Source organism: Lepisosteus platostomus, unplaced genomic scaffold (genome assembly GCF_059453375.1).
Source record: "Lepisosteus platostomus isolate fLepPlt1 unplaced genomic scaffold, fLepPlt1.hap1 Scaffold_61_H1, whole genome shotgun sequence".
NCBI classification, from domain to species: domain Eukaryota; kingdom Metazoa; phylum Chordata; class Actinopteri; order Semionotiformes; family Lepisosteidae; genus Lepisosteus; species Lepisosteus platostomus.
In genome coordinates, this window is record NW_028291677.1 from 452,501 (window position 1) to 475,081 (window position 22,581).

The 22,581-nt window shown below is 46.7% G+C and overlaps 13 non-coding genes across 13 annotated transcripts; 7 read left to right on the forward strand and 6 right to left on the reverse strand.

Annotated features, from left to right (window-relative positions):
* The first annotated feature begins 281 nt into the window (after positions 1-281).
* trnai-aau (transfer RNA isoleucine (anticodon AAU)) lies at positions 282-355 on the forward strand. Its single transcript has one exon. It is a non-coding gene; the product is annotated as a tRNA-Ile (tRNA).
* Positions 356-1,625: 1,270 nt separating this feature from the next.
* trnas-aga (transfer RNA serine (anticodon AGA)) lies at positions 1,626-1,707 on the forward strand. Its single transcript has one exon. It is a non-coding gene; the product is annotated as a tRNA-Ser (tRNA).
* Positions 1,708-2,550: 843 nt separating this feature from the next.
* Positions 2,551-2,624, forward strand: trnai-aau (transfer RNA isoleucine (anticodon AAU)). Its single transcript has one exon. It is a non-coding gene; the product is annotated as a tRNA-Ile (tRNA).
* A 1,265-nt stretch (positions 2,625-3,889) lies between these two features.
* trnaf-aaa (transfer RNA phenylalanine (anticodon AAA)) lies at positions 3,890-3,971 on the forward strand. Its single transcript has one exon. It is a non-coding gene; the product is annotated as a tRNA-Phe (tRNA).
* A 213-nt stretch (positions 3,972-4,184) lies between these two features.
* On the forward strand, positions 4,185-4,255 carry trnag-acc (transfer RNA glycine (anticodon ACC)). The gene has a single exon. It is a non-coding gene; the product is annotated as a tRNA-Gly (tRNA).
* A 3,269-nt stretch (positions 4,256-7,524) lies between these two features.
* Positions 7,525-7,598, reverse strand: trnai-aau (transfer RNA isoleucine (anticodon AAU)). The gene has a single exon. It is a non-coding gene; the product is annotated as a tRNA-Ile (tRNA).
* Positions 7,599-8,143: 545 nt separating this feature from the next.
* On the reverse strand, positions 8,144-8,285 carry LOC148632529 (U4 spliceosomal RNA). Its single transcript, XR_015934350.1, has one exon. It is a non-coding gene; the product is annotated as a U4 spliceosomal RNA (small nuclear RNA).
* A 2,988-nt stretch (positions 8,286-11,273) lies between these two features.
* Positions 11,274-11,355, reverse strand: trnas-gcu (transfer RNA serine (anticodon GCU)). The gene has a single exon. It is a non-coding gene; the product is annotated as a tRNA-Ser (tRNA).
* Positions 11,356-11,734: 379 nt separating this feature from the next.
* On the forward strand, positions 11,735-11,808 carry trnak-cuu (transfer RNA lysine (anticodon CUU)). The gene has a single exon. It is a non-coding gene; the product is annotated as a tRNA-Lys (tRNA).
* Positions 11,809-12,978: 1,170 nt separating this feature from the next.
* Positions 12,979-13,051, forward strand: trnar-acg (transfer RNA arginine (anticodon ACG)). Its single transcript has one exon. It is a non-coding gene; the product is annotated as a tRNA-Arg (tRNA).
* Positions 13,052-14,071: 1,020 nt separating this feature from the next.
* On the reverse strand, positions 14,072-14,213 carry LOC148632533 (U4 spliceosomal RNA). Its single transcript, XR_015934357.1, has one exon. It is a non-coding gene; the product is annotated as a U4 spliceosomal RNA (small nuclear RNA).
* Positions 14,214-15,540: 1,327 nt separating this feature from the next.
* Positions 15,541-15,682, reverse strand: LOC148632534 (U4 spliceosomal RNA). Its single transcript, XR_015934349.1, has one exon. It is a non-coding gene; the product is annotated as a U4 spliceosomal RNA (small nuclear RNA).
* A 230-nt stretch (positions 15,683-15,912) lies between these two features.
* On the reverse strand, positions 15,913-16,029 carry LOC148632535 (U5 spliceosomal RNA). The gene has a single exon (XR_015934338.1). It is a non-coding gene; the product is annotated as a U5 spliceosomal RNA (small nuclear RNA).
* Positions 16,030-22,581: the final 6,552 nt, after the last annotated feature.

Genomic DNA, 22,581 nt, shown 5'->3' on the forward strand with positions numbered 1-22,581 from the left:
GCGCTCTGTGGTCATTCAAAATGACCACCAAAACCTTTGACAAAAGCTCTTGGTAATTGATGGTCTTCAATAATGCTTCTCCTTTAGGTACATTTTAAATCAGCTGAAAAATGCTGTGAAATGGGGGGGCACTTCAGGCCAGTGTAGGATTTGGGTTACAAGAACCATGAAACTGCACGAGAAAGCCCGTACACTGAATTACACGGCTTTCTATTCAAAGGAGGACAAAAGAAATTCCCTGAGTTCGATTTTTTGCAGCACAGAGAGGAGCGCTGTTGTGAGGCCGGTTAGCTCAGTTGGTTCGAGCGTGGTGCTAATGACGCCAAGGTCACGGGTTCGAGCCCCGTACTGGCCAGGTCCTTTTCTCCTCTCTTACCAAAGCTGTTAGGTTCCTTTCCGTGGTGAGAGGGGTTGTCATGCAACGCTGCCACATAGTGCCGACAGACAAGAGTGTTGCGGGAGAAGAGAAAAGTGTTTGAAGATTTAAGAGTGTCTTAGGTGGAGCCAAAATCAAGTGTCACAAATACAAGTGGGAGGATTTCCAATGTTTAATATGGTAAAAATAAGCGGAAGTTATCTGCCGGTCCGGCACAGTCTGCCATGCTTTTGTCATATACTGTAAAGTGGTGTCGAACTGGGTGTCGAACTGGAGCCTCACCATTTGCATATGTGAGGCTCCAGTTATACATCGAGTGTCACATTAAATGACAAAAATGAAGAGAGTTAAAGCAGCTGGAGAGGTTTTCTTACAACTTTTGAGCTGACACAGTTTTGGAAAATGTTTCCTTCACGCTGCACTGTACAACATAGGCAGCCAAGAGTCTCCAAAACAAAACAGAATTGACAGATAGGAGAAAATTCCCACTCATCCTGAAGTTCCCAAAATCCAGCACTGAGCGTAAACAAAGTGTCTAAGTAGCGTGGGAATGCTAACCCTAACCCTAGCTGGAGTTTGAGCAATCCAGCACTGAGCGTAAAAAGATGAGTCAAAGTAACGTCTAATCGGATTAGTTTCCTTAGAGCTGGTTCAGAGTCTGCTCAAGAGTTTACCTTTCACACATGCGCAAAGAAGAATGTTGGGGGTGCACGCTTCAAGGCGCCTTACAGCTGTAGGGAGTGATTCGAGACGATTCGTGGCGTGTGCTCGTTCCCATATACCGTACGCCCCGGGGTGCAGTGCTAGGATGATGTACAATACCGCTTGGGCACGTAACGGCGTTATACGCAAAGTTTTCGTTTGTTCGTTTTGTTTTGCTCTGCTTTGCTTTGTTTTGCTTTCCATCGCTTTGGTAAGAGCGTAAATAAAAAGGCGATTCCTGCGTCTACCACTAATGTAAGAGCTATTTCAAGTGCGACGTGGTGCGGCTTTTCAAATGCTTGTGGGCATTTCTCTGTTGTTGATTCTTTTTTTGTGTGTAACAAAGTGGCATTTTCATGTCCGGACGGGGAGACTTTATCATTCCGACATGAAGCCACCCTTAAGTCCTCTGAGGTGTGTCTGTCTGCAAGGCTTGTATTTTGGAAATGTTTTTTTGAAACGGAGAACGACTTTGAAATAGGCTTCCGCCGGCGCCTCGCGTTCCAGGTAAGATTGTAGCAAGAACGCAGCGGCAGTGGGGCTTGCTGTAGTCGTGGCCGAGTGGTTAAGGCGATGGACTAGAAATCCATTGGGGTCTCCCCGCGCAGGTTCGAATCCTGCCGACTACGTTATCCGCCTCCAGTCGGTGTGTTTCGGCGCAAGCAAAGAAGCGCGCCTCTTTGCTGTTCCTGGTGGTTTTAAAACGCCCAATCGCTTGTACCCGCTGCCTTGGAAATAAGTTCTTCAGCGTCCGCGAATGGCATTTTGCAGCTGGAAGCAGATGTCGACGCGTTTTGCACAGAGCACCAAAAAAGCGTCTTTTTTGACAGCCCAGGCACTGAGCATTAGTGGTTCAGTGGTAGAATTCTCGCCTGCCACGCGGGAGGCTCGGGTTCGATTCCCGGCCAATGCAGTGGCTTTTGCAGCGAGCGGCTCCATCACTTGCATCCCCTTGCAACTCGCAACTCAAAAAACCCACTGAAGCTAAGCAGGTGTGAGCCAGGTCAGTACCCGGATGAGGGTGAGCTACAGGGAAAAACAAAGCTTCCAGCTGGAAGCGGTGTTAATGGTGCCGGCGGTGGGGCGCTCGCCCTGAGGTCTGTGCGGGTCCCAATGCCCCAGTATAGTGACGGAGATGCTGTGTTGTAAAAGGGCGCTGTCTTTTGGATGAGATGTAAAACCGAGGTCACAGCGCTCTGTGGTCATTCAAAATGACCACCAAAACCTTTGACAAAAGCTCTTGGTAATTGATGGTCTTCAATAATGCTTCTCCTTTAGGTACATTTTAAATCAGCTGAAAAATGCTGTGAAATGGGGGGGCACTTCAGGCCAGTGTAGGATTTGGGTTACAAGAACCATGAAACTGCACGAGAAAGCCCGTACACTGAATTACACGGCTTTCTATTCAAAGGAGGACAAAAGAAATTCCCTGAGTTCGATTTTTTGCAGCACAGAGAGGAGCACTGTTGTGAGGCCGGTTAGCTCAGTTGGTTTGAGCGTGGTGCTAATAACGCCAAGGTCACGGGTTCGAGCCCCGTACTGGCCAGTTCCTTTTCTCCTCTCTTACCAAAGCTGTTAGGTTCCTTTCCGTGGTGAGAGGGGTTGTCATGCAACGCTGCCACATAGTGCCGACAGACAAGAGTGTTGCGGGAGAAAAGTGTTTGAAGATTTAAGAGTGTCTTAGGTGGAGCCAAAATCAAGTGTCACAAATACAAGTGGGAGGATTTCCAATGTTTAATATGGTAAAAATAAGCGGAAGTTATCTGCCGGTCCGGCACAGTCTGCCATGCTTTTGTCATATACTGTAAAGTGGTGTCGAACTGGGTGTCGAACTGGAGCCTCACCATTTGCATATGTGAGGCTCCAGTTATACATCGAGTGTCACATTAAATGACAAAAATGAAGAGAGTTAAAGCAGCTGGAGAGGTTTTCTTACAACTTTTGAGCTGACACAGTTTTGGAAAATGTTTCCTTCACGCTGCACTGTACAACATAGGCAGCCAAGAGTCTCCAAAACAAAACAGAATTGACAGATAGGAGAAAATTCCCACTCATCCTGAAGTTCCCAAAATCCAGCACTGAGCGTAAACAAAGTGTCTAAGTAGCGTGGGAATGCTAACCCTAACCCTAGCTGGAGTTTGAGCAATCCAGCACTGAGCGTAAAAAGATGAGTCAAAGTAACGTCTAATCGGATTAGTTTCCTTAGAGCTGGTTCAGAGTCTGCTCAAGAGTTTACCTTTCACACATGCGCAAAGAAGAATGTTGGGGGTGCACGCTTCAAGGCGCCTTACAGCTGTAGGGAGTGATTCGAGACGATTCGTGGCGTGTGCTCGTTCCCATATACCGTACGCCCCGGGGTGCAGTGCTAGGATGATGTACAATACCGCTTGGGCACGTAACGGCGTTATACGCAAGGTTTTCGTTTGTTCGTTTTGTTTTGCTCTGCTTTGCTTTGTTTTGCTTTCCATCGCTTTGGTAAGAGCGTAAATAAAAAGGCGATTCCTGCGTCTACCACTAATGTAAGAGCTATTTCAAGTGCGACGTGGTGCGGCTTTTCAAATGCTTGTGGGCATTTCTCTGTTGTTGATTCTTTTTTTGTGTGTAACAAAGTGGCATTTTCATGTCCGGACGGGGAGACTTTATCATTCCGACATGAAGCCACCCTTAAGTCCTCTGAGGCGTGTCTGTCTGCAAGGCTTGTATTTTGGAAATGTTTTTTTGAAACAGAGAACGACTTTGAAATAGGCTTCCGCCGGCGCCTCGCATTCCAGGTAAGATTGTAGCAAGAACGCAGCGGCAGTGGGGCTTGCTGTAGTCGTGGCCGAGTGGTTAAGGCGATGGACTAAAAATCCATTGGGGTCTCCCCGCGCAGGTTCGAATCCTGCCGACTACGTTATCCGCCTCCAGTCGGTGTGTTTCGGCGCAAGCAAAGAAGCGCGCCTCTTTGCTGTTCCTGGTGGTTTTAAAACGCCCAATCGCTTGTACCCGCTGCCTTGGAAATAAGTTCTTCAGCGTCCGCGAATGGCATTTTGCAGCTGTAAGCAGATGTCGACGCGTTTTGCACAGAGCACCAAAAAAGCGTCTTTTTTGAAGGCCCAGGCACTGAGCATTGGTGGTTCAGTGGTAGAATTCTCGCCTACCACGCGGGAGGCTCGGGTTCGATTCCCGGCCAATGTAGTGGCTTTTGCGGCGAGCGGCTCCATCACTTGCAACTCGCAACTGAAAACCTACTGAAGCTAAGCAGGTGTGAGCCAGGTCAGTACCCGGATGAGGGTGAGCTACAGGGAAAAACAAAGCTTCCAGCTGGAAGCGGTGTTAATGGTGCGCTCACCCTGACGTCACCCTTAATGCTCACCCTGAGGTCTGTGTTGGTCCCAATGCCACAGCATAGTGACAGACAAGAGTGTTGCGGGAGAAGAGAAATGTGTTTGAAGATTTAAGAGTGTCTTAGGTGCAGCAGAAATAAAGTGTCACAAATGCAAGTGGTTGGATTTCCATTGTTTAATATGGTAAAAATAAGCTGAAGTTATCTACCGGTCCGGCACAGTCTGCCATGCTTTTGTCATATACTGTAAAGTGGTGTCGAACTGGTAGTGTTACATTAAATGACAAAAATGAAGAGAGTTAAAGCAGCTGGAGAGGTTTTCTTACAACTTTTGAGCTGACACAGTTTTGGAAAATGTTTCCTTCACGCTGCACTGTACCACATAGGCAGCCAAGAGTCTCCAAAACAAAACAGAATTGACAGTCATATAATGTCCATTAACCCCGGTTTTAAAAGCAGCATCATGTCTGCCATCATAAGAATATGAGTCCAATATTTTAGAATATAGTCAGAATGACTTCTAACCTTACCTGTGGCGTCTTTAATCCCTATTGCTCAATGCACGGTGAAAGCATTGCATACGTGTCTGACAATGAGGAATGACAGTCATTTGCCTGTTTCACAAATGATCGTATTTTACTAGAGATTCTGTTTGGGATTCAGCTGTGCATTCGGACAGCAATCCCTTTCAAGAAATGATACGTTCTGGATGAGGTCAAAGGTGCTGAAACGCTGTATTTAGGATGTTTGCAGTGATTGTGTCTCCTGCTTCAACGCAGTGATATATAGATGTGCTCCTGTAATTTATTGGTACATGCCCTGGGCAGTAAGCAGTCTGAGGATTTATTTCCAGACGGCATAGAGCAGTGAAGTAGTGAAGTAGTGCAACACACTTTATCATTATATTATTAGAACCTATTCTACTTAAATTATAACATTATACACAATTTGAGTTCATTTTAAAAATTAAAAGGTAATGAAAGGAATGCATATTAATGAGAAAGATAATACCGATATGCATGTGATAATCTTCCTTATATCATGTAGTGCGTCATTTTGACACTTTGTGGGCATGAAATACAAAGAAAATCATGTTCTATGGTACAAGATAAATACAAAACTTAAGCTTTTATTTTAATAAGATTTGTTTATAAAGCATAAGCAATCATTTATTACATTAATATATGTGAAAATAACATTTTAGCATCATATTATTACATACAGGTCTTTAGCTTCAACACAGTGATATATATATATATGCTCACTGATTTTTTGGTACATGCCCAGGTCAATAATCAGAATGAGGATTTATTTCCAGACGGGCTACAGGTAGTGTTGTGAAATACTTCAACACACTGGATCGCAGATTTAGACCCCCTGCACTCTTACTCCTTAAAAACCAAAGAAATGAAGATATGTAGCAATCACATTGTAACAGGGGTGACAGTGACTTAATGCTTATACTAGTGGACTTCTGGTACCTTTAGGGTACGGTGTTCCCTGAAGGGCTCTCAAACCCCGCATTTCAGATGCCTAGCTGTATCGCTGATCTATTCCACCTCAGAATCACTTTTAAACCTTACCTCTGGTATCTTTAATCCCTATTGCTCAACGCATGGTGAAAGTATTGCATAAATGTGTCTGAAAATGAGCAATGGGCACCTGAGAGACTCATTTGCCTGTTTCACAAATGATCATATTTGACTAGAGATTCTGTTTGGGATTCAGTTGTGCATTCTGACAGCAATCCCTTTCAAAAAACGATACATTCTGGATGAGGTCAAAGGTGCAGGAACACTGTATTTAGGATGTGTTTTAAAATCCATTGACTGATCCCCGAATCCTGAAGTTTCTTCGCATGATATCGGGCTTGCAACCACTTTCTGAAAAATGATGAAAAATGCCAAAAATGAAAAAAAAGTTATCAATTCTAGAGCCTAATTTATATCTCCAAATAATTTTATGTGCTTCAGAAGAGCCCAGGAAAGTTTTTTGCATACATGAAACCACGCCCGTTTGCACGTAAGCAGACATGGTTGCACACACGACTTCATGAAAGCACGCGTGCATGCGAAGTCATCCTGTTGAGCATTTGAAAAGCCGCAACACGCCGCACTTGAAATAGCTCTTACATTAGTGGTAGACGCAGGAATCGCCTTTTTATTTACGCTCTTACCAACGCGATGGAAAGCAAAACAAAGCAAAGCAGAGCAAAACAACGAACAAACAAAAACCCTCACGTCCCGCACTTGCAAATAACGCCATTACGTGCCCAAGCGGTATTGTACGTCATCCTAGCACTGCACCCCCGGTGTACGGTATATGGGAACGAGCACACGCCACGAATCGTCTCGAATCACTCCCTACAGCTGTAAGGCACCTTGAAGCGTGCACCCCCAACATTCTTCTTTGCGCATCTGTGAAAGGGAAATTCTTGAGCAAACTCTGAACCAGCTCTAAGGAAAATAATCAGATTAGACATTACTTTGACTCATCTTTTTACGCTCAGTGCTGGATTGCTCAAACTCCAGCTAGGGTTAGGGTTAGCATTCCCACGCTACTTAGACACTTTGTTTATGCTCAGTGCTTGATTTTGGGAACTTCAGGACGAGTGGGAATTTTCTCCTATCTGTCAATTCTGTTTTGTTTTGGAGACTCTTGGCTGCCTATGTTGTACAGTGCAGCGTGAAGGAAACATTTTCCAAAACTGTGTCAGCTCAAAAGTTGTAAGAAAACCTCTCCAGCTGCTTTAACTCTCTTGATTTTTGTCATTTAACGTGACACTCGATGTATAACTGGAGCCTCACATATGCAAATGGTGAGGCTCCAGTTCGACACCCAGTTCCACACCACTTTACAGTATATGACAAAAGCATAGCAGACTGTGCCGGACCGGCAGATAACTTCTGCTTATTTTTACCATATTAAACATTGGAAATCCTCCCACTTGCATTTGTGACACTTGATTTTGGCTCCACCTAAGACACTCTTAAATCATCAAACACTTTTCTCTTCTCCCGCAACACTCTTGTCTGTCGGCACTATGTGGCAGCGTTGCATGACAACCCATCTCACCACGGAAAGGAACCTAACAGCTTTGGTAAGAGGGGAGAAAAGGACCTGGCCCGTACGGGGCTCGAACCCACGACCTTGGCGTTATTAGCACCACACTCTAACCAACTGAGCTAACCAGCCTCACGACAATGGTCCTCTCTGTGCTGACACTGCTCATGATGTTTCCCGAGCCGAAACACAGTGCGTTTTTCCAAGCCATTTGACAAAGCCCGCCCACTGAAAACTGCAGCAGATCGTGTAAAGACGTTCAACTTTGTAATTACTGCACGCACAGGAAGCAGAATAAATTCCTCTTTTCAAACTGTCAAAGGTTTGCTTTGCGAACGCTGCAGGACATCGCACAATCTCTTTTGAACGGGGACAAACGATTTCTTATGGGGCGCAGTAAGTACAGAAGATTAAAAAGCTCCACTCATGCCGACGATGCAGCATGAAGAAGCGCAACCTAACGTTTGACAGACAAAGGCCGGGCGCCGCTACGAGCAATATGAAATCAAACTGACAGCACACAGCGTTTCGCGCTTACTCAAAAGTGATCTCGACAGACGCTGTTCTCTGCATAACGCTGAAAGAGCTAAAGAGCGTTTCTGTTGAGACGTAACAAGCTCGTTTCTTTTTACCATGATGTCACCATGACAAAATCTGTCTTTAAACACCTTGCTCAGTCTCTGACGAGACTGTCAAAAGTTGCTTTCGCCGATTGTATTGCAAACCGGCGGAAGCGGGGTATTGGGAAAAGTTTTCAACTAGCAATAATCGCGCCTCGGCTAAACCTCACAGGCTACGATACTGCCACTGCGCAAAGCTGATGGTTGCCAGGCAACCGCGGGGATCCTATGGAAATCGTTATCGATCGTCTCATGGCATGTCGTTGCTGTAACGCTTCATATTTGTCCTCTTCTTCATCTAGCTTGAGGTTTTGAAGAATTTCATGACAGACAAGGGCTCCGTCGGGAACAAAGGGCGTTGTGAGAAAACCGTTGCTTATTTTCAGCAGCAGAAATACAACCCTTTAAATACAAGATGACAGAACAATGACGAAGGGCATGCCGGGAGGAACTCATGCACTACAGAGGAAAGGGGGCGGGCACGTACAGTTCACATTCAAGCCACAAGTACTCTTCTCGGATGTTGCACAAACAAATCCTAACGTCTTGAAAGCATTGCAGCATGTTTGTGTCCCACTTCCCGTGGCTGCAGGACGACTGACACGAACGGACAAACACAATCTGTGGCGTTTAGCGTGACATAGTCTTGCAGGCATCGTGCTGTCTCACTGCAATACTATACCGCTGGAGGAAACAGTCCATCTGGCCATGAAACTCATTTAAACGTCTAGCTACAGCAACTAACTATATCATGATTTATTCAGGATGTGTGGAATCAGCACGTCCCGGAGACAGCTTCCGAAATCGTGAGCATTCTCTGGTGGTAGGGGCGTTCAAGATGGCGCTCAGGTGGGAGGTAAAGTTTAGTGGTTGAGGAGTTTTTTTGAGTTTTTCATGACCTGAATGTTAATTTTTGCTTTTTTTGACTACAGAAAAATAAAGACTTAACACTACTTGTTTAAACTTCAGTTATAATTGAAAGAAAAAAAAAAGATTTTTTTTAGGTTTAAGAATTTCGATATGAGTAACACTGGGAAAAGAAAAGAGAGTGCTGGGTCCTCAAAGGAGAAATCTAAGATACCTCAATCGTATATGTATAGCACTACAAGAAAATCGATGGAACTACAGGGAAAAGTGAAGCAGCTGGAGGGGACGTGGAAAGAGTGCTGGAGATGCGCTCGTACGGTAGAGCCGGAGTCCCTGCCCAGCACCCCTGTGAAAACCCCGGCGGCCAAGAGAGGAAGGGGTGACCTGACGCTGGAGGAGCTCCAAACCAACATCTTTAACATGATGGGTGAGCTGAAGGAAATGATTCGATTTAATACAGTCGCAATCGAAAGTCTTAAAAAGTCCATGGACTGTGTGTTTAAAGAGGTTGAAGACTTAAAGAGTGAAGTAAAAGTTCTTAAACAAGTAAATACCGAACAAGAAAAGCATATTAAAGAACTTGAATTGAAAGTGAACGATGTAGATAGATACTGTCGACGATGGAATTTAAAATTATTTGGAGTTAAAGAGGAACGTGATAAGGACCTTGTTGCAACAGTGAAGGGTATCTGTAAAAGGACCCTGCCGGACCAGGAGGACGTAATATCGGCCATTGACTTTGTTCACAGGCTCGGGAGAGCGAACATGTCTGGGCAAGTGCGCCCCAGATCGATTATAATACAGTTCACCAAGAGGACGGCGAGGGACATGCTGTGGCGAGCGGCGAGGGGGAATGAGTATTTGAATGGGAACAAACTGAGGTTTGCAGAGGAACTGTCTGCCGCGGGCAGGAGCACCAGGAACCAGCTGTGGCCCCAGGTTGAAGCTGCCAGAAGAGAGGGGAGGAGAGCCTACTTTGTGGGAGCGAGGGCCTTTGTGGACGGGAAGGAGATTTGCTCTCAGTGACTGCTCAGTTAATGATTATGTTTGGTTTTATTTGTTATACCAGTATATACTAGTGTTTCTTTAGTGTTAGTTTGGAATGCTGTAGTTAAGTGTTAAGGACTGTTATAGTTCTGGTTCTTTGAAAAACTCAATAGTTTAGACAGTCTTAGAGTTAGTTATTTGCTTTTGTGTATGTCTTTTTCATGAATGCCAGAGGTACTCGAAATGTTGTTAAAAGAAAAACGTTTTTTTTGTTTTGTAAAAAACTGTGCTGAGTTTTATTTTTTTACAGGAAACGCATGCATGTTGAAACTAAAGTTTATAATTGAGAAATATTAAAGCAAGGAAAATATGATACATGTAAAATATACAATTTGATCACATAATTACTTAATTACCTCTGGTAGTTAAATGTTTTTTTTTTCTGCTGCGTTTTTTTTCTCTTGTACATGACTCTGATCCTCTTGTTGTATTTGTATTTGTAAATTCTACATGTTTAATAAAAATAAAAAAAAAGCATTATAATCAAGTGCAGGAGCTGAGGGCTTTTGTTTTGTTTCGTTTTCCATGGCGTTCGTAAGCACGCAAATCAAAGGCAATTCTTGCGTCTAACACGAATGTAAATGCTTTTGAAAGTGCAGTGCAGGGAATGCGCCCTGCCCTACAAATAAAACAGGTCTACGGATCTGAAACCTGCTCCACGGAAAACAGTTCTGTTGCGCTTTTGATCAAAGGGAGATTCTCTGTTCTTACTTTTTGATGACATAACACCCAAAGGGGCTTCTTTGGAGCTGGATTCCAACCAACATCCTAAAGTTTCTTGGCGGTATCCTTTACAGTCCTCTGTTCGGTCGACAAGGAACAGAAGGGGGCAGCTTTCCTCAACATACAGCGCAATGTACTGTAGTGTTCCCCTTCATTGAATTCGCAGTTCTGCATCAGACCTCTAACTCGTTTCCTTAGCTTGGATTTAAGCCACGAAGCAGGCTTCTACTGTATAAACGTCTAGAGGAATCACAAACTATTTGAGAGGCCATCATCCCAGGGGGAACTGACAAAGTCTATCCCTAAACACCTAGCGCAGTCTCTCGAGAGACTGTCAAAAATCGCTTTCTCCGTTTGTGCTGCAAGTAAGTGAAAACGCGGTCTCAACCCAGAGCCACTTGGCAGCAGCGGCACGTAAATACTGTTACTGCCACTGCTCGATACCGACGTTAGCTTACTATACCATGTTCAGCCACCGCTAGAAAATGTAAGGCTCTAGTACTGGAGCAAACAAAGGGAGGGCCAACGTCGAACGGGCACACGTAGAGAGCAACGAAGATGGGACTCAAACCCATGCGTGCAGAGCACAATGGATTAGCAGTCCATCGCCTTAACCACTCAGCCACCTCGTCGACAAAACTGAGCTGTCCAGACATGGGTTGGCGCGCTCCAGATGATCTTTTTCTTTTTTTTCCCTCGTACTCGAGGGTCCTTTTCCTGTTCCACATGCGATTTCAACATTTTCCTTGGGAGATGTCAAGCCAGCAAGCCACTGCTGTGGTTCAGTGGCCAGTGTGGAGTTCAGTGGCCCTGTTGTACACAGAAAGCACATTGAGCTCCTTGGACATGAAAAGTTCCAGATAAAAGCCATTTGTCATCCTTTCTCTTGGTGTCGATGTTGCTATTGTATGTAAAGGTGGCAACTTGCTCAGCGAGCAGGCGGAGCACACACCGAATGCAGATGTGTCTGAGTGGTGTGTCCAAGTGGCTGCAAAAGGACAAGACTCCCGGGGCACCGTGGCTTAGTTGGTTAAAGCGCTTGTCTCTTAAACAGGAGATCCTGGGTCCGAATCCCAGTGGTGCCTTCTTTGTTCTGTCTTCTCGAACAGAACTGGTCCTTACAGACAACCGCCTATGGCTAGACTTAATTAGATGCAAGTATTCATTTCCTGTCTTTAACGCGACTTGTTTTTCTTAAAATGGATGGAACTTGCAAAACATGAAATACAAACATTGCTAATCAGCGCTAGCGGCTGGCAAAAAAAAAGAAGTCAGCAATGTTTTTTTTCTTTAACCTTAACCCTGCTAATGGAGAAGAGTTAAACGACCGAGTCTATGCAGCTTAAACGGTGCTCACGTCGGGTTCTTAGCTGAAACGGTGGTAAATCACGCTCACCGCAGTCCTTAATCTTTTAAAAGGATACAAAATTGAACCTAGTCGCCACATCACATACATCCTGTTCAACGATAAAAAGGTGACATCTATCCTCGATCCAGAGTAAATCTCACGTTGAGGGCATATTTTTTTCCACTTTACCATGAGTCAGGCTCAGCTGCACAGAGGCGAGAGCAGAGCAATGAGGTCACGGGGACAGGGGAGTCACACGCTGGCGGTTTAAACACGCGGAAGAAAACTGAGGGATCCACAGTATGTGGACCCTCCGTGCGCCATCAGTCCGCACTCCGGACTCTGAATCCTGCCATCCAAGTTAAGATCTCGGCGGAACCTGAGGCGCAGTTCCTTCTTAAAACGTAATCTGGTGAGCATTTCTAGAATCGTACTTGTATAGATGCAGCCCTTAATGTGTTGCTAGGTTAAAATTGATGACTTCTTGAACTTCAGTAGGCAACTGCCCTCTTGATTTCGGATTTAATTTCTTTATTACAGGGGCGCTTTTATGAAGACAGAGTCATGTTCAGGTACTTTGCTTGATGGAGGAAGCATATTTCGGACTCTGTGATCTGCTCACCTGGAAAGGTCTGCTGTACTACTACAAGAGAGAAGTAGAGTCTGGAAGAATGGACAATTTTATGATGCTTTGGAAGATAATGTTTTTTTTTCTTTGAAATCGAAATGAATCAGAATATCAGTGCAAAAGACAAACTCTTGGTTTGGTTTAAAGAGATATGGTTTTAAAACAGACAAAATGTAGAAAACAGGTGTTTCTCACTTTTGGAAAAGAATGGACCGGGGGTAATATTTTACTAGTTGCAGTGCTGATCTCACTGGGTTACAGTCCTGCAGTGTCACACCAGGGCCAGTGGCGCAATGGATAACGCGTCTGACTACGGCTCAGGAGATTGCAGGTTCGACTCCTGCCTGGCTCGGGTCGTTTTTAAACGCATCGGGCTACTCCCTAAGTAGTCTGTGCTACTTACTGCATTGTAATCGAACCCAGTAAGAGATTTCCTTCATGTAAATGAACTGCACCTGACAGCTTTAGAAAAACACCTGGGCTCAGTACGGTGCTGAGAGCTCAGCGTTGCTGTTCTAATTAGCACGCACTGCATCGACTATGAGCCCGAACTTTTCAATTATTCCGATCAGTAAGTCAACACGTAGTCCACATGAACGGTAGAAATATTCTCTTGTCTGTCTCTTGTTTGTATAGAACTGAATGTCCCTGACAATGTACTGTTAGTTTTAATTGAAGAACGGCATTTGTGTTCAAATATACCAGACAAGTTTATGTAACTGCTCATGCGACACTCAGTTGTAATTAGTCAAGAAATAAAGTCGAACAACAGCTGCGAGTTTGATTGTGAACGTATGAGATTGCAGCGCTTTTTACTTCCATTGACAAATGATAGATATTCGAAGAGAGATCCTTCAGACCAGCAAGCAAACCCACGGCTATTTCGGTTTTCTATCTAGGCAACGTTGGTGTCTGCAATAGCATACATGAAAGCGTGATGCAGGGTGAGCGCCCCCCCACCGGCACCATTAACACCGCTTCCAGCTGGAAACTTTGTTTTTCCCTGTAGCTCACCCTCATCCGGGTACTGACCTGGCTAACAAATGCTTTGCTTCAGTGGGTTTTCAGTTGCGAGTTGCAAGGGGATGCAAGTGATGGAGCCGCTCGCTGCAAAAGCTACTGCTTTGGCTGGGAATCGAACCAGAGCCTCCCACATGGTAAGCGAGAATTCTACCACTGAACCACCAATGCTCAGTACCCAGGCCTTCAAAAAAGACGCTTTTTTGGTGCTCTGTTAAAAAAGCGTCGACATTACCTCTTTCAAAAGGCTTCACTTTCCTAGTCACATTACAAGGCTCATTGAACCCGGGCTGTTTCCTCCAGCGGTATAGTATTGCAGTTAGACAGCACGATGCCTGCAAGACTATGTCACGCTCTGACGAGACTGTCAAAAATTGCTTTCGCCGATTGTATTGCAAACCGGCGGAAGCGGGGTATTGGGAAAAGTTTTCAACTAGCAATAATCGCGCCTCGGCTAAACCTCACAGGCTACGATACTGCCAATGCGCAAAGCTGACGGTTGCCAGGCAACCGCGGGGATCCTATGGAAATCGTCATCAATCGTCTCATGGCATGTCGTTGCTGTAACGCTTCATATTTGTCGTCTTCTTCTAGCTTGAGGTTTTGAAGAATGTCATGACAGACAAGGGCTCCGTCGGGAACAAAGGGCGTTGTGAGAAAACCGTTGCTTATTTTCAGCAGCAGAAATACAACCCTTTAAATACAAGATGACAGAACAATGACGAAGGGCATGCCGGGAGGAACTCATGCACTACAGAGGAAAGGGGGTGGGCACGTACAGTTCACATTCAAGCCACAAGTACTCTTCTCGGATGTTGCACAAACAAATCCTAACGTCCTGAAAGCATTGCAGCATGTTTGTGTCCCACTTCCCGTGGCTGCAGGACGACTGACACGAAGGGACAAACACAATCTGTGGCGTTTAGCGTGACATAGTCTTGCAGGCATCGTGCTGTCTCACTGCAATACTATACCGCTGGAGGAAACAGCCCGGGTTCGATGAGCATTGGAATGTGACTAGGAAAGTGAAGCCTTTTGAAAGAGGTAAAGCACTGCACAACGGAACTGAGGGAGAATCTTACAGGGGATTCTGAGCGGTGTCTGCATACACGCAGTCCGATACGGGTGCTGAAAGCTTGAGCTACTCTCAATGTCATGCTGCCTTTCCTCGGAGTAAATCTGTTACATTGAAAGAATGCTTCTGGCAGGTTCAAAAAGGGACCTTTGTTAATTGGAGAAATCAATGATTTCGAATGAATTCTGTATGCGTTAAAAGACAGCTATACACAGAAAACATGCAGGACACTGCTCATGATGTTTCCCGAGCCGAAACACAGTGCGTTTTTCCAAGCCATCTGACAAAGCCCGCCCACTGAAAACTGCAGCAGATCGTGTAAAGACGTTCAACTTTGTAACTACTGCACGCACAGGAAGCAGAATAAATTCCTCTTTTCAAACTGTCAAAGGTTTGCTTTGCGAACGCTGCAGGACATCGCACAATCTCTTTTGAACGGGGACAAACAATTTCTTATGGGGCGCAGTAAGTACAGACGTTTAAAAAGCTCCACTCATGCCGACGATGCAGCATGAAGAAGCGCAACCTAACGTTTGACAGACAAAGGCCGGGCGCCGCTATGAGCAATATGAAATCAAACTGACAGCACACGGCGTTTCGCGCTGACTCAAAAGTGATCTCGACAGACGCTGTTCTCTGCATAACGCTGAAAGAGCTAAAGAGCGTTTCTGTTGAGACGTAACAAGCTTGTTTCTTTCTACCATGATGTTACCATGACAAAATCTGTCTTTAAACACCTTGCTCAGTCTCTGACGAGACTGTCAAAAATTGCTTTCGCCGATTGTATTGCAAACCGGCGGAAGCGGGGTATTGGGAAAAGTTTTCAACTAGCAATAATCGCGCCTCGGCTAAACCTCACAGGCTACGATACTGCCACTGCGCAAAGCTGACGGTTGCCAGGCAACCGCGGGGATCCTATGGAAATCGTTGTCAATCGTCTCATGGCATGTCGTTGCTGTAACGCTTCATATTTGCGGCCGGACACTTCCCGCCTCCCAAAGAAAAGAGCGCCAATCAGACAGGCGGAGACCGAGGACTCGCAGAGCAGACGGCCACAGTCGCCGTAATAAGAGCGATTGTGAGCGGTTTTGTTTTCTCTCTTTGACCAGCCCAGCTGCGCCCCACCCGAAGGCAGGGAAGCACAAAAATTGTATGGAACTCATTCATGCTCCTCTCCATGGAAATCTTTAGTAAAAGGCAAAAGATTTGTACGAGATGAAGAGAAACCAGAGTGCGTGGCTGGACAGCTGCAGGAGCCCAGGCCGCCTTCAAGGCCTCTGCCCTGCCGGTCGTGGTTGGTAATGCACCTGGCCTTACAAACGAGCCAGTGGGGCCCGTTCAGCTCCGGGCTCATCGCCTGTGGCTCTCGGCTTACCTGGCAGGGGAGATACCTTGATCAGCCTGTAGTTGGAGTAGTTGGATTGTTTTCTTGTTTTGTGGAAGCAGTGTTTGTTTTGCAGTTTGAGATGGCAACCTTTGGATCCCGCAAGAATGCTGTACGTTTTGAGCTTTTGGGTGACCTCTTCATAGATAGATAGATAGATAGATACTTTATTGATCCCGTGAGGGAAATTGCAGTGCAACAGCAGCTTAACACACACAACACAGCCACAGTGTAACGAATTATATACTAATAGTACAATACATACAATACAATACAAGAGTTACTCACAGTCCGGACACACAAGAGGAAACTAGAACAGAACAGTACACAGAAAATCGTATCACACGTATGAATATAAATATAGATGTAACCATAGATATAAATATAAATATAAATGTATTGCACAGGTCCCTGGCATATATTGCACAAAAGTGGTTGTAAACGGGAAAAAGAAAAAGAAAAAGAAAGAGAACAGATGTAGCAGTATATGTGTATATGCGTTTAGTCCAGAAACAGGTCACTGTCGCTGTTGCCTCTGCCAAGACGCAAGGTGGATGCGTTGTACAGTCTTATGGCAGACGGCAAGAATGACCTCCTGTAGCGCTCCCTGTCGCACCGTGGGTGAATCAGTCTATTGCTGAACATGCTCTTCATTCCTGCAAGCCTGTCATAGAGGGGATGGGAGAAGTTGTCCATGATGGCCTCCAGTTTGGACATCATTCTCCTCTCAGCCACTACCTCCAAGGGGTCCAGGTCAGACCCAATGACAGAGCTCGCTCTCCTGATGAGCTTGTTCAGCCTTTTGGAATCTACTGCTCTAATCCCAGAGCCCCAGCACACCACTGCGTAGAAAATGGCACTCGCTACCACCGACTGATAAAACATGTGTAGCATCTTACTACACACATTGAAGGACCTGAGCCTCCTCAAGAAGTAAAGTCGGCTCTGTCCGTTCTTATAGATGGCCTCGATGTTCTTAGACCATTCCAGTCTATCGTCGATGTGCACTCCCAGGTACTTGTACGAGTCCACCATCTCCACGCCACTCCCATGGATGTAGACAGGAGTAGGTTTGACCTTTTTCCTCCTGAAATCTACCACCAGTTCCTTTGTCTTTGTAACATTCAGTTCCAAGTGGTTCACCCCACACCACTCCACAAAGCTGCTGACCAGTCCTCTGTACTCCTCCTCCTGCTCACCCTTGATACACCCCACAATCGCAGAGTCATCTGAGAACTTTTGCAGGTGGCATGACTTTGAGTTGTACTTAAAGTCCGAAGTATAGAGGGTGAAGAGGAATGGAGAAAGAACTGTCCCTTGAGGTGCCCCTGTGTTACTCACTACCAGTTCAGACACGCAGTTCTGAAGTCTCACAGACTGTGGTCTGCCCGTCAGGTAGTCAGTGATCCACGAGGTCATGGAGGCATCGACTTGCATCTCCTCCAGCTTCCTCCTTAGAAGTAAGGGCTGGATGGTATTGAAGGCACTGGAGAAGTCGAAAAACATGATCCTTACAGTGTTGCCAGCCCTGTCCAGGTGTGAGTAGGCCCTTTGCAGCATGTAGATGATCGCATCCTCCACACCAACACTGGGCTGGTAGGCAAACTGTAGGGTGTCCAGTGATGAGCTGACCATGGGTCTCAGGTGGGATAAGACCAGTCTCTCCAGTGTCTTCATGATGTGAGAAGTCAGTGCAACTGGTCTGTAGTCGTTGAGGACAGAGGGGCGCCCTTTCTTTGGTACCGGGACCAGGCATGATGTCTTCCAGAGCACCGGGACTCTCTCCAAGCGCAGGCTCAGGTTGAACAGTCGCTGGAGCACTCCGCTCAGCTGATCAGCACAGGCCCTCAGAACTCTGGGACAGATGTTATCTGGTCCTGTGGCCTTACCCCCGTGCAGCCTCTTCAGCTCCTTCTTCACCTGGTCAGCTGTGATGGTCAGCCTGGCCCGGGGGATGATGCTCATAGTGCTTTCAGTGCCGGAGGTGTTAATGGCAGAGGTGTTGGAGAGTGGCAGCTGTGGGGGATGGGTGGGTGAGCAGCCGTCGGGGGTTGTAGCTGTAGGCGGCCATGTTTGTGGGGGGATGGAGGAGGTGTTGGGCAGTTGCAGCTGTGAAGGGTTAGGGAGCGTGTGGCTGTGGGGGGATGGGTGTTGCGCCACAGAGGACCCAGAATCAAACCTGTTAAAGAACTGGTTCAACTTGTTGGCCATCTCCAGGTTCCCTTCTGTTGCAACCCCAGCCTGTTTGAAGCCAGTGATCTCTCTCATGCTGCTCCATACATCTCTCACCCTATTCCTTTGCAGCTTGTCCTCTACCTTCCTCCTGTAGGCATCCTTGCTCTCTCTTAACTTCTGCTTTAGCTCCCTCTGTACACGCTTGACCTCTTCCTTATCTCCCCTCCTAAAGGCTCTCTTCTTGTCATTCAGAAGAGCCTTCAGGTCGCTGGTGATCCAGGGTTTGTTATTTGAAAAGCAGTGTACGTCTTTGGTGGGGATGGTGTTGTCTACGCAGAAGTTAATATAGTCAGTGACACAGTCCACCATGCTGTCTATGTCCTCCCCATGTGGTTCGCACAGCACATCCCAGTTGGTGGCCTCCAAAGCACCACGTAGATCCTCCATAGCCTCCTGAGACCATCTCCTCACGGTCCTCATGGTCACAGGTTGGCGCTGGACAATAGGCTTGTATAGTGGTGTAAGCAAGACAAGGTTGTGATCTGATCTGCCAAGGGGGGGAAGGGCTGTGGAACTATATGCATCCTTAGCATTGGCATATAATAAGTCCAGTGTTTTGTTTTCCCTGGTCGGGCACTTAACAAACTGGTGGAAAGTAGGCAGAGTGGTGGAAATAGATACGTGGTTAAAGTCTCCTGAAATAGCTATAAAAGCGCTTGGGTGCTTTGTTTGTAGCCTGGCTGTGACTGTGTTTATGACGTCACACGCTACCTCTGCATTTGCCGTAGGTGGAATGTAAACAACAACAAAGATGGCGCATGTAAACTCCCGCGGCAGATAGTACGGACGCAGTCCTACGGCTACCAGTTCAATGTCCGGGTTACAGACGCGCTCCTTAACATGAATATGTCCAGGATTACACCATCTGTTGTTTACAAGCACCGCGAGCCCCCCTCCTTTCCTCTTACCGCTTTCGGTATTTCTGTCCGCCCGCACCGTCTGAAAGCCGCCGATGGTAACGTTCGAGTCCGGAATAAGTTCCTGCAGCCACGTCTCGGTGAAACACATGATACTGCATTCACGATACTCCCTCTGGCTTCTCACCAATGCTCCCAGTTCGTCCATCTTGTTCGCTAAGGACCGCACATTTCCCATGATGATCGAAGGAAGGTAGGGTTTAAATCTCCTTCTCTTCGCCTTTCGCGTCGCACCAGCCCTACAGCCTCGGCTTCTCCTCCTCAGCTCCTCCGGCACCGATGGCTTCTCTCCAGTGAGTAGAGGCGGACGCGCTAGCGCGATCAGCTGGTCCCGCGTGTAGACAATGCCTCTGTGGCTATCGGCATTGCAACTCGATAGCCACAGAGGTCCGAGTATCAGAAAAAACAAGAAAAAGTTTCTCAGCTTCCTAGTATCCATCATGTTGTGATCGCAAATCTAGTTGCCGGCAAAGGTATGAAGAAAAAACACTAACACACTAGCATTTACTAACTGAAAGAAACAAAAAGACAACAAAAAGACACGGAGCTGCTGTAGCAGGCTGCCACTAACATGGCGCCATCTTGAATTACTGGCGTATGCAGTAATTGGATCGTATGCAGTTCAGCAGAAAAGTGTTACAGAAGGAACTTGGCTTTGAACCTCGGCACTTGGATTTCATCTTCGCTCTCCCAGGTCAGAAAGCATCTGAGGTTGTTTTTGCTACCTATTCTCTGTTTGAACAATGTGTGGATGTGTTTGAGGCAAAAAGAGGGAAAGTTCCTGCCCTTGAGAAGATCATCTTGCAGCCTCTGACACGGAGAGAGAGGAAAACGGTGCATGTTGTTGTGTTCTCGGAACTGGCAAAGACGGAGGACATTCACACCTGGCTTAACCAGTACTGCATCGTCCACCATGGAACTGAGGTTAGAGATGTTGACGGTATAAAAACAGGAGCAAGGAAATTCGAGGTTTGCTTGCTACCGGACAATGTAAATGGAGGCTTAAGGCACCTGCCCTCTACAATCCGGCTGGGCGCCTGCAATGGCTATGTTTTTTATGTGGGACAACCAAAGGTGTGTCGGCGCTGTGGTGCTGTGGGACACCTGGCATCGTCCTGCACTGTGAAATGCTGCAAGACCTGTGGCAAACAGGGACATTTAGCCTCTGACTGTTCAATGCTGCCAAAGTGCAATTTATGTGGCTCGGAAGGACACGTTTTTAAGAACTGCCCTCACGCCTACGCCAATAAACTCAAAATGAGAAAGGATGAGGCAGTGCTTGTTTCAGCCAAACCGGCCCGAAAAGCCAAAGCAAACAACAAGTCAAACAAAGAACCCTTGTTGGACAAAGAGTCTCAGGCTCCAGCCAGGATCAGTCCTGCTGTGGCGCTGGGGCCGGTGGAAGAGAAATCCACTACGCCCCCACAACCGCAGACTGCACCAGACAAGCACGAGGGTTTGAAAACCCCCGAGAACAGCGAGGACCCCTCCCCCATTCCTGCTCCTCAGAACGAGGGCCAGTGTGGGGCCCCCCGGTGGAGCGGGTCCAGCGAGGAGACCCAGGATTCAGCGGAGCTGCTTTTCTCAGACTCTGCAAGTGCTACAGATGCCCTCCTCTCCTCCATCCAGTCCATCACGGAGGATCTGCAGCAGCTGGTGGGTGAGGGGGAAGAGGAGACTGGTGCATTGGCTGCACCCCTTTCCCCTCAGTGCTCCCAGGAGCTGGACTTGAGGAAAAGGAAAAATGACTCTGTTTTCTCCCCGAGCGAGGAGGAAGGAGAGCATGGCGATGGGGACAGCTGGAACCCCTCCACCCCTCCCTCTACCCCCTTCCTTGAAATGGACTCCGTGAATGCTTTTACTGCTGCCACCCTGATGAAGGCTCATTCAGAGGATGGCTGGCAGGAAATTGGTAAGAAGAAAAAGAAAAAGAAGAAGGTAACTAGTGAGACAGAAAAGACTTTAAACTCTCAGACACATATAGATGTATATATCCCACAACAGCAGGATATACATGGTCAGGGAGGAATAGCAGCTCCAGAATTGACTATTGCTTTGTCTCAGAGAGAGTGAAAGTTGTTGGGGTCACTCTTCAGCCTGTCTTCTTCTCAGATCATCAGGCTTTAGGGTGTAGAGTGGAACTCCAGGGCGGGACTGTTTTTGGCCCAGGCCTCTGGAAACTCAACACAAAGCTGCTAGAGAACGAGGGGGTAGTATCCCGCTACAAGGAGAAACTATCACAGTGGCTGTCCTTGCAGTGTCTGTACGGGTCAGTAGGAGAGTGGTGGGAGGAGGTGAAGGTGAGGACAAAGGCCTTTTTCATGGCTGAGGGAAGGAAGGCTGCTGCCAGACGGAGAGGAGTGCTAGTCAGGAAACAGAGGCAGCTGCAGCGTCTCTACACGATGCTGCACAGTGGCTTCGATGTGCTCGAGGATATCGCCCTTTTAAAAAAGGACATCCGGAGCATAGCCGAAGAAAGTAGTCGAGGAGTGCTGTTAAGAAGCAGAGTGCAGTTCTTGGAAGAAAATGAGAAGTGTACTCGCTTCTTTTTCAGGAAAGTGGTAGGCTCCAAGTCTGTCATGGAAAGTGTAGTTGATGAGGAGGGACGAGAGAGAACAGAGCCGAGTGCTATTCTCTCCTGCACCGAGGCCTTCTACTCAAGACTGTACAGCTCTACAGAGGTAAAGGATGAAGAAATTCATTTTTTTACCTCAAAGCTAGAAAACGTTTTGAGTGAAGAAGATAGGGAAGTACTTGAGAGGGATTTGACAGTAGAAGAGCTGAGACAGGCTATGGAGAGCTTACAGCAGGGGAAAACTCCGGGTGCTGACGGGCTCCCTAAAGAATTTTATTGCACCTTTTGGGATCTGCTTCAGGATCCGCTACTGCTCCTATTCGTGGAAAGCTATAAGACAGAATTGCTGCCTGACTCCTTAAGAGAAGGCACTATCTCTCTCTTGTTTAAGAAAGGAGCAAAGAATAACATAAAGAACTGGAGACCCCTCAGCCTGTTAGGCGTGGACACTAAGATCCTCTCCAAAGCCCTTTTCCTGCGCCTACAAAATGTAGTGGCCTCACTGGTAGGGAAAGAACAGACTTGTGGGATAGCAGGACGCCTGATGAGCGACAACCTGGCCTTGTTGAGGGATGTCTGTCTGTACTCAGAGGATCGCTCCCTCCCTCTGTGCATTTTAAGTGTAGACCTAGAAAAGGCCTTTGACCGGTAGGCGGTGCGTGATTGGTTGACCGAC